The 12,411-nt window shown below is 38.6% G+C and overlaps 1 protein-coding gene across 3 annotated transcripts in view; it reads right to left on the bottom strand.

Moving 5' to 3' along the window:
• The window catches only part of PALLD (palladin, cytoskeletal associated protein), a 356,001-nt gene extending 343,794 nt beyond the window's left edge, over positions 1-12,207 (bottom strand). For all 3 annotated transcript variants that reach the window (XM_090288846.1, XM_090288847.1, XM_090288848.1), the window contains exon 1: positions 12,072-12,207. The gene's annotated coding sequence lies outside the window, so the exon portion shown is untranslated. The remainder of the gene's footprint in view (positions 1-12,071) is intronic.
• Between the last annotated feature and the right edge of the window lie 204 nt (positions 12,208-12,411).

The raw sequence follows: 12,411 nt of genomic DNA, 5'->3' as shown, positions 1-12,411 counted from the left end.
AGAAGATCTAGAAAACGTCAGAGTTGATCTTTGGCTCAGGATTGAGCCTGAAAGTCAATTAAGGAGGCTTGCTGGGTGTGGTGAAGCTCAGCTTCATCAGCTGGGTCAGGAGTAACTTGGTAAGTTCATTCTCCTGAAGGTAGGTATGCCTTATGAGGATAGAATTGAGCTGCTTGTTTTGAAGCAGTTTCCCATCCAGGGATTCTGCTTAGAGTAATGTGATTTTCTTTTATTAAGTGAAATGTTATTTTCTCTCTAATTTCAAAAAGCATTATGTAGAGGGGTTCCAGAAATGCACCTGAAGGACCTGCTACCCCTTAGGATGTGGTAATTGATAGAATTTGCTAATTCAACAAAAGATTCGTAACCAGGGATCCTAAAGCTCATTAGGAAACTACCATATCTCCTTTGGTTGAATGCTATACTTGTGTTTTAGATGTCCTCTTAGAATGATTACTCACTTTGCTGAGCCTCAGTTATGAGATTCTCTACATTGCAGTCCTACTCTATCTACTAATCCATATTCCTCACTGTTATTTAAGTAAATCTTACAACTCCATTAGAACGGTCTTGTCATTGTCCCCGCCTCTTTATCCACCCAAACATTACTCTAATTCTTTTGTTCAGTATATACTCCAGGGTGAAACCATTCTGATTCCTCAACAATTCTTTAAATATAGCCCATATATGGAGAATAGCTATTTTCAGTGTATTTAGAATATTTCAATATGTTTCATTTTAATTCACTTTTTGTATCAAACTCACTGTTGGTAGAGATTGCGAAACATTTAATTACCAAACTCAAGAGGTTCACCATTTGGGGTGCTCTATTAAAAATCAAGATGTGGTTGTCACATGTAGTTTTATTTGCTTGCAGCAAATAAAGGAGATAGGGGATTCACAGCCAAGCTCTGCCTTCCAGGATGGAGGCTTAGCCATTGCTTATATACACTATTTGTTGATTTCTTCTTTTTGCAGTTGGCCACACTTATCAGGTGGGGTTCCTGTAAAACTTATCCTATTTACAGCTGGTCTGCAAAATACTGTGCTACATTTTAACATTTAGCAATAATAGCATTTAGTAAGGATGGCCCAGACCTTGAGAACCTTGTCCTAGCTAACATTTTGTGTCAGCCACACCTGGAGTAGGCAAAGCTGAAAATCCAGGTAGGTACTGGAAACAAAACCATGGATTCTGAAGTGACTAACTTTTGAAACAGATCTCTCTCTCTCTCTCGAATCAATAATAATAAGAAGAAAGAGTGGGGCCAGTTTTTGGTTTGGGTTTCCACTTATGCAATCTGGTTAATTAATTTCTCCATGGGAAATAGCTGAGCTGTGAGGCCATCTGGAAACACATGCTTGTCCACTGGGTGGTGCAAAGTGCGTGATCTCAGAGACATTGTAGCTGCAGCACATTTTAGACACTAAGGATGCCAGGAAGAAGATGATGAACTGGCTGTTCTGCCACAGGGTCCTTCCTGTGCATCTTAATCCCCTCTTTGAACAGCACATCTGGGGAGATCATGACTTTGCTTTCTAGCACCTGCAGCTCTGGAGTCCTGGTGGCTTGCAGTGGGGTGTGAACCATGTCTTGGAGCTTTTTCTCTTCCTCAGCAAGAATGCAGCACCAAATGCAGTCAGCACCAGTGTGTAAGCAATAAACGTAGGGAAGGTGGTTTTGGTCTTGAGACCAACAGGAGGTAGAAAAGACCCTGTAAGCATTTAGCCAGGGAATCGTCACTCCAGACACAGCACCGAGATGATGTAGGATGGACTCTGTGTTGTTGGGGAGATGGTGAAGTCCCATCCATGCCTTAAAAATGGTTCTGATTTTCCCACTGAGAGTTGGCTGCTGTGAGTGTTGGTGTCCCCCTGTGGCACAGTACACGGCCACATGGCAGTCCCCTTCCACCAGCCCCCACTACTCTTACTCAACTTCAGCTGGCGTGAGCTCCTTGATGAAGCACACATTCATAGTGTTTCCTGCCGTTCCTTTATAAGTTGTTAAAGAAACAGACCTTCCCTTACAAGCATCTGCTTCAGCAAAGGCAATCTGGAATAAACACCAGCCACAAGACTAGATAAAGAGCCAGGTGTCTCCTGTGACTGAGGCTGCTTTTGTTTTAGATGTTGGTTGATTTTGATAATTAATTATTTGGGCTGCTTTTTTCCTCCTTCCCATGCTTTAAATTCTTGCTCTTATGTTCTAAAGTCACCCATAAAGAGTGAGTCCTCCAAATCCTAGGCTCCCACCCTCAAAGCACACGCCCCTCCCACCCCCCTACTTGAGAACTTGCTCTGTGCCTCTCTAACACTGCAGGGTTGTTAAGTTATAAACTCTTTTCCCAAGTTTCATAATACTCAACATTGAAGGGTGTCTTGCAGTCATAATTAGAACCACGGCGTCAGGCCAGCTGTAACACTGGCTTGGGAAGAAGAGATGCCTGTGGGAAGCTTATAGGGCTCAGGTGAGGGCCCCAGGCATTTCTATCCAATAGCAAGCAACGCTATCGATTGACTGAGATCGGTGAGAAACAGTAATGCCTTACGCCTCCCTGCCATGACTCTAGGACAGCTTACATCATCCCTAGGCGATAGAAAGTTTTCAGCTCTATTATAATCCTATGGGACCACCATCACAGATGTGGTCTGTCATTGACCAACACGCCCTTCTTCAGTAGTGCATGATTGTAGAAAGTCTTGCATCCCAAGAGAGTATGACAGACCCAGGTAAGTCAGAGAGATTCCGTTAAACAGAAATCCACCTGGAGGTGGGGAAAATAGCCAGAGATAAAGGTTAGAAAGCAGGAGTGGGGTCAGAGAGGGCCTGAAGCTTTGTGAAGAGCTTGAAATTTATCTTATGGGAAGTTGAGAGACAAAAGGAGATTGTTAAGTATGTGAGAAACATCCCAGAGTTGCAATTTAGAAATGTGACTGATTGCAGCCTGGGTTGGAGACAGAGTCTGGAGGAGAGGAGGCAAGGTAAAGGAAGTCAGTGAGAAGGCTTTGTAGCACTTAGGAGCTATCTACGTTTCTCATTGTTTTATTTTTGGTTGCCCATTATCTGAACCTCCTTCTTCGTTTTGGATAATTCCTTATATTTTGAGCCACAGTGAGCAACTGGATGTAAAATCTCCAAATATTTGCTTTTCCAGGATCGTGGAGCCCAGGCAGAAGTCTGGCACGTGGCCTGGACTTGGCAACAGATGCATCCATCATGGACTTGGAAGCAAGGTCCACGGCAGAGCCATTCTGACAAACAGCTGGACATTGGCTGTGAGAGCAGAGGATCCAGCATGGAGTGTTGAGGGGGCAGTGGTGGCGGCGCAAGGGGGTGTGTCCAGAGTTGGAGATGGAAGCTGTGATGTGAGCTGTTCAGCTGTGGTGCAGCGAGAGCCACCCAGGAGCCCTTTTCTGGCACAGTCCCGGCTGTGGTCTTGCCTCCAGCACAGACTCCTGGCTTCATTCTGTGAGTTGGCACCATTTCTATCAGTAAATCTCTTTGTACTCAAGTTGACCAAAGACTATTTCTGATGCTTGCTACTAAGAAACACAATTGACAATAGATTAAAAAGATGATAGAAGTATGAACAAGTGACATTGAGATGGAAAAGAATGGACTGAACCAATAGGTATAAGAGAGAAAGGACAGAACTTGACACTTAATTAAATGAGAAGATGATGCAGAGACAGGGTTATAGATTTCTTATTCAAAAAATGGGATGGACGGTGCTATTAACTCACTTAACAAAAGAGGGGGAGGCAAGTTTTGAGAAAAAAATGAAGCTTGATTTTAATTTTCACTTTTTGCTTCTGAGGGAACTCTGGGACCACTGGTACTGATGCCTGGAAGGCAATTTGAGATAGTGGCCCAGAGCCCAAAGGAAAAGGGAAGCTGGACTGGGAATTACTAGGCCATGGATGGTACCATTAGCTGTGAGAGTGGATAAAGTCAACAAGAGAGAAAAAAGAAAGAAGCCTCCAGGGAGTTGGGGTTGAACCAGGAGAGTGGGGGTGTCATGGAAATGCCCCATGAAGGAGGATGTACCCTTTTGATGTGGCAACTGGGAAATTTAGCACAACTGGCAACAGCAATTTTGGTTATATGACAGAGATATAAACTAGATTCCAGTTATGTTGAGAAGTTATGAAAGGGAAGGAAGTATAGATTGTAAGTGTGGTTGATTCTTTGGAGAAGCTCATAGAAAGGAGGAAAGGCAGTGCGACTGGACAAAAGTGTGGAATCTAGTGAGGTTATTTGTTAGTATGTGACATAGGAACATGTTTCATTGTTAATGGAATTAGTCAATAGGGAGAAGCAGAAGATCCATGTAAGAAACCGGGGATGATACATAGAAGAGGTCTGCCAGGATGGGAAGTGAAATGGGTTATTATGGTACATAGATGGCTTCGGTTTGGAGGGGACAATACTTTCACTGTCAAAGGAGAGAAATAATACAGTGTGTGTGTGTGTGTGAGAGAGAGAGAGAGAGAGAGAGAGAGAGAGAGAGAGAGAGAGAGAGAGAGAATATGGATAAATTTATAATTGAAAAACAGGGGAGTCCCTATCTTGAGGCTTCTGTGCGTTTGGAAGTTAAATAGAACAGGAGACAATTTAAAATAGTTGTTGTAGAGAGGGAGAAATTTCCTTAAGGATTTATAGGCAGAGGTGAGGGCTTAGCTGAAGTTCGATATGATGTATTTATAATGTCATTAATCTGTGCAATTGAGCACTTCTCTCCACCATAGCTCAGCAGTCGAAGTGAAGACATGGAGGTAGATGACCCAGATTTTGACACACAGGTAAAATGGGAAGGAAGTGGGCAAGGTTGTTGAGAAGATTGGCAAGATGCATGGATTCTAAAGTCAGTGCTAGATTGGAATTTATGGGTAGGCATTTGAACATAAAGCGATTAAGGGACTAAAGACTTAAGGGGAAAAAAAAAGGTATAGTGAGAATGACTGAGAGATCTGGAAGGATGTATGTTAAGATAGTGAAATGTCTGAATGGATCACCTTAGGGGCAGAGCCTTTTGACTTCTGACCACATTTAGGGTGTGGCCATGTAACTGTCTGACTGTTTTTGTGGGACAATGTCAGAGTTGGGGAGCTGCAACAGAGACTGTATGATCGATGAAGCCTAAAATGCTCATCCAAACTTTTACAGAAAAAAGTTTGCCAACTCTTGCTATAGAACATCAGCTTCTTAATGAATTCATATAACATACATAAGAACTAATAATGATGATCATGATAATTGTAAAGGCCAACAATGGACTGCTCACCATGAGGTAGGCATTGTGTCATGAGTCATTATGTAGATTCTTTCATTTAAAATTCTCACATCATGCCCCAATTTAGAGAGAAGAAAACTAAGGCAGAAAATGTAAGAGAGCCACGATTCAAACCCAGCCAGTGACTCCAGAGCTAATGATCTTGACCGTACACTTTACTGCCATTATATTTTAATTTTAACAACCAAGTATCTTAAGCAATATATCAGACTAAGAAAACTGCAAATCAAAAATCAGAATTCTGCCATTAATTTAATTATATTTCATGTGAACTGAACATAAAATGATTTCATGATAATTTCATGAAAAACAGAATATGAGAAAGCTTAAAGCAAACTTCTGAACGATGAAACAATTTTCTTTTTAAAATAGGAAATGTTTGCCAGAGGCAGGTTAAATCACCCGCTTATTAACTTTTATTTTGGTTTTAAAGAGGCGCCATCTGACGGGACCCAGTTGTCAGGATTAGGTGTAGCTTAAAAACTGCTTGCATAGTGAAAAAGAAAATAATAGCTCTATGGCATACATGGTTCTGGTTTAATTTGCAACCCAATTATTGCTGCTAGAACATGCACGTCATCTAAGAAAAATGCTCATTTAATGTGGATGAACAAGAGAAGTTTCCAGGTGGCTCCAACTCACTGGAAAATTACGCTTCAGAGATTTCTGTGTCAGTCAGCACCCCAAGGTAAAAAGGTCGTAATCAAAAGAAATACAACTGTGAACATCTTCATTATTTCCCTGAGATTTCATGTTTGATTTCAAACAGTGCTTTTGGCAATTCTATGCTGGTGTGATAGACACAGAAATGACATACATTCAAAAGAACTAATTGTAGTCTTTAATGAGTAAAGAGGAAGTGAGCTAAATGCCAAAAAAAAAAAAAAAATAGTGTTCCGTTTTGGCAAGTGGGATTGTAAGATTTTGAGATTTTGAGGACTTTTCTCCTATATCTTTAAATTGTTTCTGCTCCTTGTCTCTATCCTCTTCTCTTAAGAAATTTGAATTGTCTAGAAACTCCTTCCTTAGTATTTTTTGTCCTTTGTGTCTTCTTCATCATCTCCATCATTAATAAGGGGAAGGGGAAAGGGAAGGGTCTAGTCATAAAAAACCCATGGACATGGACAAGAGGGTGGGATTGACTGTGGGAGTGGGGGCAGGGGGGAGAGTAGTGGGGGAAAATTGGGACAGCTATAATAGAACAACAATAAAAAAACAAAATAAAATACAAATAATTTAACCTAATTGTCACTTCCCCTAAAACTCTCATATGCCACACTGCTTTCTAATATTTTGGATTTGAGTAGTCCTAGCTTATGCACCGTGATAGAAATGGCTATTATTTGGCTCTGCTCATTTTATAGTCATTCTTTCTTTCTCCCATTTCCCTTTCCCAGAATGATAAGTGAAAAATGAAGTCAACTGAACAACTTTTTTGTTTGTTTGTTTAAGATTTTGTTTATTTATTTTTAGAAAGAGGGGAAGGGAGGCAGAAAGAGGGAGAGAAACATCAATGAGTGGTTGCCTCTCGCACACCCCCAACCTGGGACCTGGCCTGTAGCCCGGGCATGTGTCCTGACTGCGAGTTGAGCCTTTGGTTTGTGGGCCAGTGCTCAATCCACTGAGTGACACCAGCCAGGGCTGAACAACTCTTTTATCTCTTGCTCTGTGCAAGGGAAGCTTTAAGGAGGGCAAAGATGAGACAGGCATACATAGTTTGTCTCCCTTAATGATCATATAAACCAGTAGGAGAGATTAGAGAGATTAGACTAGAGTAAAAATGGCTTACACACAAGGAGGAACATGAAATTGCTGTTAAAATAGTTTGAACAAATTGATATAGGAGATCTCAGATGGTAGGAAAGGTCACATCACTCCTTGGGTATTTTTTCCCCAGTGGTACCCTGGGCTGATAAGAGAAGGTCTAAAGCATGATATTCAGGTTATCTGTGCGCCTCTGGATAGTCTGCCCTGGTGCAAACTCTCCAGCCACATGCTCCATCGTCACTCTGACCCACACTGCCATTGTGCCTCACTGGCCTGCTCATCATTCCTTGAATGTTCCATGTTCTTTTACGTCTCTATGCTTTGGACATACTGTTCTGTTTGCCCTTCCCTTCTGCTTCTGTGTTTGAGATCCCAGTTCAGCCTTGAAAACTACTTAATTTCACTTCTTTTTGTGCTTTCTACAGTTCCCAAGTCAGTATGATTCGCTCCTCCTTTCAAACATGACATGTTCCATGGTGTTTATTATGGCATTCATCTTACTTAATTATAAATATGAATGTAGAGAACATGTTCTCCATTAGTCCTTGAAAGCAGAAGGGCAACCATCAGTCTTTGTTTGGTTCATGCTTGGCACAGTGTCTGAATCATGGCAGATGATGGAAAAAATGTAACTGGTATTTGATATTGAGAATTATACCCACTTTAGTTTCTCTCAAATGGTATTATGGAGGCAATTGCGGGTGTCCTCACGATGTTCCGAAGGCAAATTATTCCAGGTGAATTTTGACATTTATGCATAATGCCAAGCTCAGTTTTCTTTAAAAATTAAAGTGCAGTGACATACAATATTATCTTAGTTTCAGGCGTATAGCATAGTGATTTGACATTTCTATACCTTCCAATGTGACCACCACAAATCTAATAACCGTCTGTTCATTTACAAGGTTATTATGATATTATTGACTATATTCCCTGCAAACTCTTAAGTAAATGTGATGAAGCAAAGGTCTGGGAGGAATGGAAAATACTGTGAGACAGTACAGATTCCCTTCCATCTTGAACTTCCACAGGCAGCTTATCAACATCTTGGCATATCACAGGCAAATATTGCTTTCAAATATAAACTTTCCTGAACACTTATTTTGTTAAATCATAGGGCCTATTTCATTAATTCTTAAGAAATTTTATACTATTTAATTTACAGATTATTTCTAATTGTAATCTTATGATTCATTACCTTTCCCCAACTGAATTTTGTTGGACTCATGTTCTACTCTGAAATATAGAACATAAGTTTTCATTGAATATTTTATATTTGATATGTGTATCACACATTTTGGCATAAACCTCTTATCATAAATTTACTTGGCATTATTATCCTAGTATTGGGGAAAAAATTTATTTGTGAGTTCCTGAATTTGTAATAGGTCATACAAATATATAAAATTCACATACATATGCAAATATAAAAATAATAGAAGATGTGGAGACAAATTTAGAAATGGTGAATAATGTTTGTTTTTAGAATTGCTGACTTTTGAGGATAATTACCTAGAAGTCAGATCTCTGATATCCAGGATAATCCTCTATTTTGTCAGTAAAAATTTACTATGGGACATGCCCTCCAGGATCCCTTATGAGACAAGACACTGGAGGCTGTCGAAAGATATAGTATTTCCTTGACTTGGGAGGAACTTGGGGAAGACAAGGCACATGCACAATAAATAGCAGTCTGGTAGAAAGAACTCAATTTCAAACAATAAAACCTAGCCTCCCTGAGGACTTACTGTACAACAGCTTCTGAATTATGAATTGCCTACTTTCATATGGTAAATCATTTGATTCTTAGAATAATTGATGGGATAAAGATTATTCTTGTTTTTATTATTCCCTGTTACCCAAAGTACAGCATAAAAATGTTCGAGGCCAAAGTTGAACTGTCAGGGAATGGTAGACTTAGGGTTGAAACCAGCATTTAACCACAGAAGTTTTCTTTTCCTATTGGGAATATTAAGGGTATTACTTAAGAGTTTAGATAGTAGGGTGGTTTTACAATCTGTTTCTGTAATACTTTGAGGAGACATCGACAATTTTGAAAGAAAAAAAGTGTTTGATGTTACAAAAAGGCTGGCAGGCACTAAGGATCATGCAGTATCCCAAAGCTCATGGGCCAGGCAATTTAGAAAGTCCAGACAGTAACGTTTCAATAGACATTTTAAAATGTGTATATGGTTAGGAATAAATACATGAAAAAGGTTGGAAGAAGATGCACCAGACAGTTAATGCTTATTTCCTCTGTGGTAGGGTGTAGGCAGGGACAGGCTGAGGGGTGGGGCATTAAGGGGATTCTGTTGTTGCTTATTTCACATTTTTTGAAAAACAAGTTAAAATTATGAGTGATCTTAAAATTTAAATTTAATATTTTACTTGCTTATTTTTATATTCAAACAATTGCTAAAATAGTAGTAAAAATTGTTGGTACAATGACTCAATCCTAAATATCTTTTAAAAGAAAACCTAGACTTTGAAAACTGAAGTTGAAAAGCTTTAAAACTTTTTTTGCCTCTTGTTTTGTAATCACATGTGGCCTATAAACTAAATTTCTTCCTTTTGTTGAAGTACATTTCTAGGCCCAGCATGAGCTACTCTTTCCCGTGGTGCCACAGCAGCAAACTGAAACTGAGATAATTCTCCTGTCCTTTCAAATGCTCTGCCTGACCCGAAACCCAGTCTATCCAGTCAGCCAGCTCGGCTCTATACAGACTTTCTTGTTCCTTCTCACCCCAAACAAGGTTGACTATGTGGCCCAAGCCAATCAGACATTTTCTAATTTTCTCTTTCTTGTTCTTTATTCTTTAATCCTATAAAAGCCTCATACCTTTCCCCCTATTTGGCAGTTCTCTGAAAAGATATTGCTTCATGATGTGTTAAATCATTTGTATCACCTAAATTGTCTTCATTTCTTTCTTCCTCCCTCTCTCCCTCCTTCCTTTTTAACTGCAGTTTTTCTTCCCTTCCTTCTTTTCCTTCCTTCTTTCCTTCCTTCCTTCCTTCCTTCCTTCCTTCCTTCCTTCCTTCCTTCCTTCCTTCCTTCCTTCCTTCTCTTATTGTAATATTCTTTTCACCAAAGGCCCTGTAGAGCAAAAGTCAAACATGAAAAATTTCTAAAACCTTATCTGATGCCAAAAATGCACAATTTTATAAACTATTTCTTGATAATACATGTGGATTTCTTTTTTGTTAATATTTAAATAAATTACTATTACAGGAAAATATGTATTTTTTATTCTACAGTTTTAAATACCCACCAAACACTATATTTTATCTCAATTTCAGGGGCATAATATAATAGCTCGTTTACTATCCATAACAGCCATATAAAGTATTTTATAGAGAGAGTATTTGGAGTTATCCCTGGGAGCCTCTTCATATTAGCATCCTTATCCACCAGACTGAATCAGTTTCAAGTACCTAGATTTTACTTCTAAATCATCCATTTCCACTGCCATTGCCCTCATTCAGGGCTTTATTCCTGTCACCTAAATTCAAAACCTATTTACTAAGTTTGCTTCTATATTCTCTAATATAATTTAATAGTTACAAATTATAGTCAGAGCTGTTTTACTTGTCTTCGTTTTCTTCACTGGAATTTAACAGGACACAACCATGAACTTTAGATGACCTAAATTCCTGAGTGGAACTTAATTATCACGATACCCTTGGATATCCTCCACACATATAATATTAATGAAGTGGAGTTCTCATCTGGGAGGCAGAATTCAGTTGGTGTATCTATAAGAATGTGCCAGATTTATTTTGAAATCTGACTAATGTTTTCTCTCTACATTTTTAAAACAAGAGGTAAAGAAATCTAAGTGACTGTGATTGTCCAGTGTAATCTAAATGCGTACTTAGCTGTGAAGCGTGCTGCAGGACCTTTGTTTGATGCTCAGTTTTAGCAGTAAAACAGAAGCTCAGACAGAGAATTGCATAGAGCCGCCAAGACACAGACCCTAATCCATCTCGGACACTAGAATGCGAGAGGACTAATTTGTTTCTAGGAATATGTAATCATGCATGTATGGAGCAGTTTTTGGCTTAATAAATCTCTTAGGTCATGTTTACTGTTAGCAATCATTTGTCAAGTAGACTCTGATTTTTAAAATCTGGATAATTGAAGTGAGCATTCAAGTTCTTTCTCTGAGGAAAAAATATTGGAAAGTATTATCAAGTAATAAGAATTGAATTTATGCACATACATGATTGAATAGATTTTGAATAATAACATATTGTCAGGCAAAGGACTCTGTATGTGGTCACTTTATTCATATTAAAAGGCAATTAGTATTTTTAGTAAATCTTAAAAAGTAATATGAGCCTGAAATCATTTTGCACTAATCTCATGTATTGGATTCAAGACAATTTTGTATGTAACTTAAAAAAACATGATTTAAAATTATACTGTGATGCTTAAATTTGACTGGACTCTAGTTTCCCTTAGTAAGCTTTATCTTTTCAGAAAAGTATGTAAACTTTATGTACAGATATAATTTTAAATGACTGCTATTATTCTCTCAACTGATTTTAAATAATCCTTTGAATTTATAATTGACAACTTAAAATGTTATTAAATTTATAGTATATCATTTAAGTATCAGTATTTAGCTTAAGTATGGGTGAGGGTCAAATGAACTACATTCTTATTTTCTGTAAAATAAAACATACACAATTTTGACAAATGTTGTTTCCATAAGAACATTTAATCTTTTTGGAATGGATAACAGCAATTTAGCATGCTTAAGATTATTATAGAAAATGTAGTTTTTTGATAGCATGAATAGAAATAAAGCCTGCAGATAAATCTTACATATTCTGTTTTTTGGAAAGATGAAATTCCCATTACTTTCCCTCTCCAAATAAAAGAAAAACCAAGGGCATCTTCTAACTAGTATTATATCTTCAGGGAAACTACTATTATATTTTTAGCTTTAAAAAATTAACAAATATTGCCCTACTAATTAATATATTATGATACATCTTACAGACCTTTTCAATCCTTGATTACTGGGAAGACTCCGGAAAGGTGATGGAGTTCAAATGATCATTTCTTCTTTTCTGGGGGAGCAGAGGTTGGCCTTGCCTATTCATTAAAGACTGCTTGGTCCGTGGTCACTTTGAGGCAACTGTGGCCTCAGAGTCTTGTCTGTCCTCTTACTCCACTCAGCTATATTTGGTAATTGAACTCATGTTCCCTCAGACTGCCACCATCAGGAATTCCAGCAGGGAGTTGGGAGGCAACCCAGGTCTGAGTGCTGAGTTCTTAGAAATTGAAGGTGCTTAGTGTAGAAATGATTTTTCTATGGACCTAATAAACACAAGATTTACT

Source organism: Furipterus horrens, unplaced genomic scaffold (genome assembly GCF_987537825.1).
Source record: "Furipterus horrens unplaced genomic scaffold, mFurHor1.1.pri manual_scaffold_10, whole genome shotgun sequence".
Lineage (NCBI taxonomy): Eukaryota > Metazoa > Chordata > Mammalia > Chiroptera > Furipteridae > Furipterus > Furipterus horrens.
Note: the sequence above shows the minus strand (reverse complement) of the source record. Positions and strands in the feature narration are given on the sequence as shown.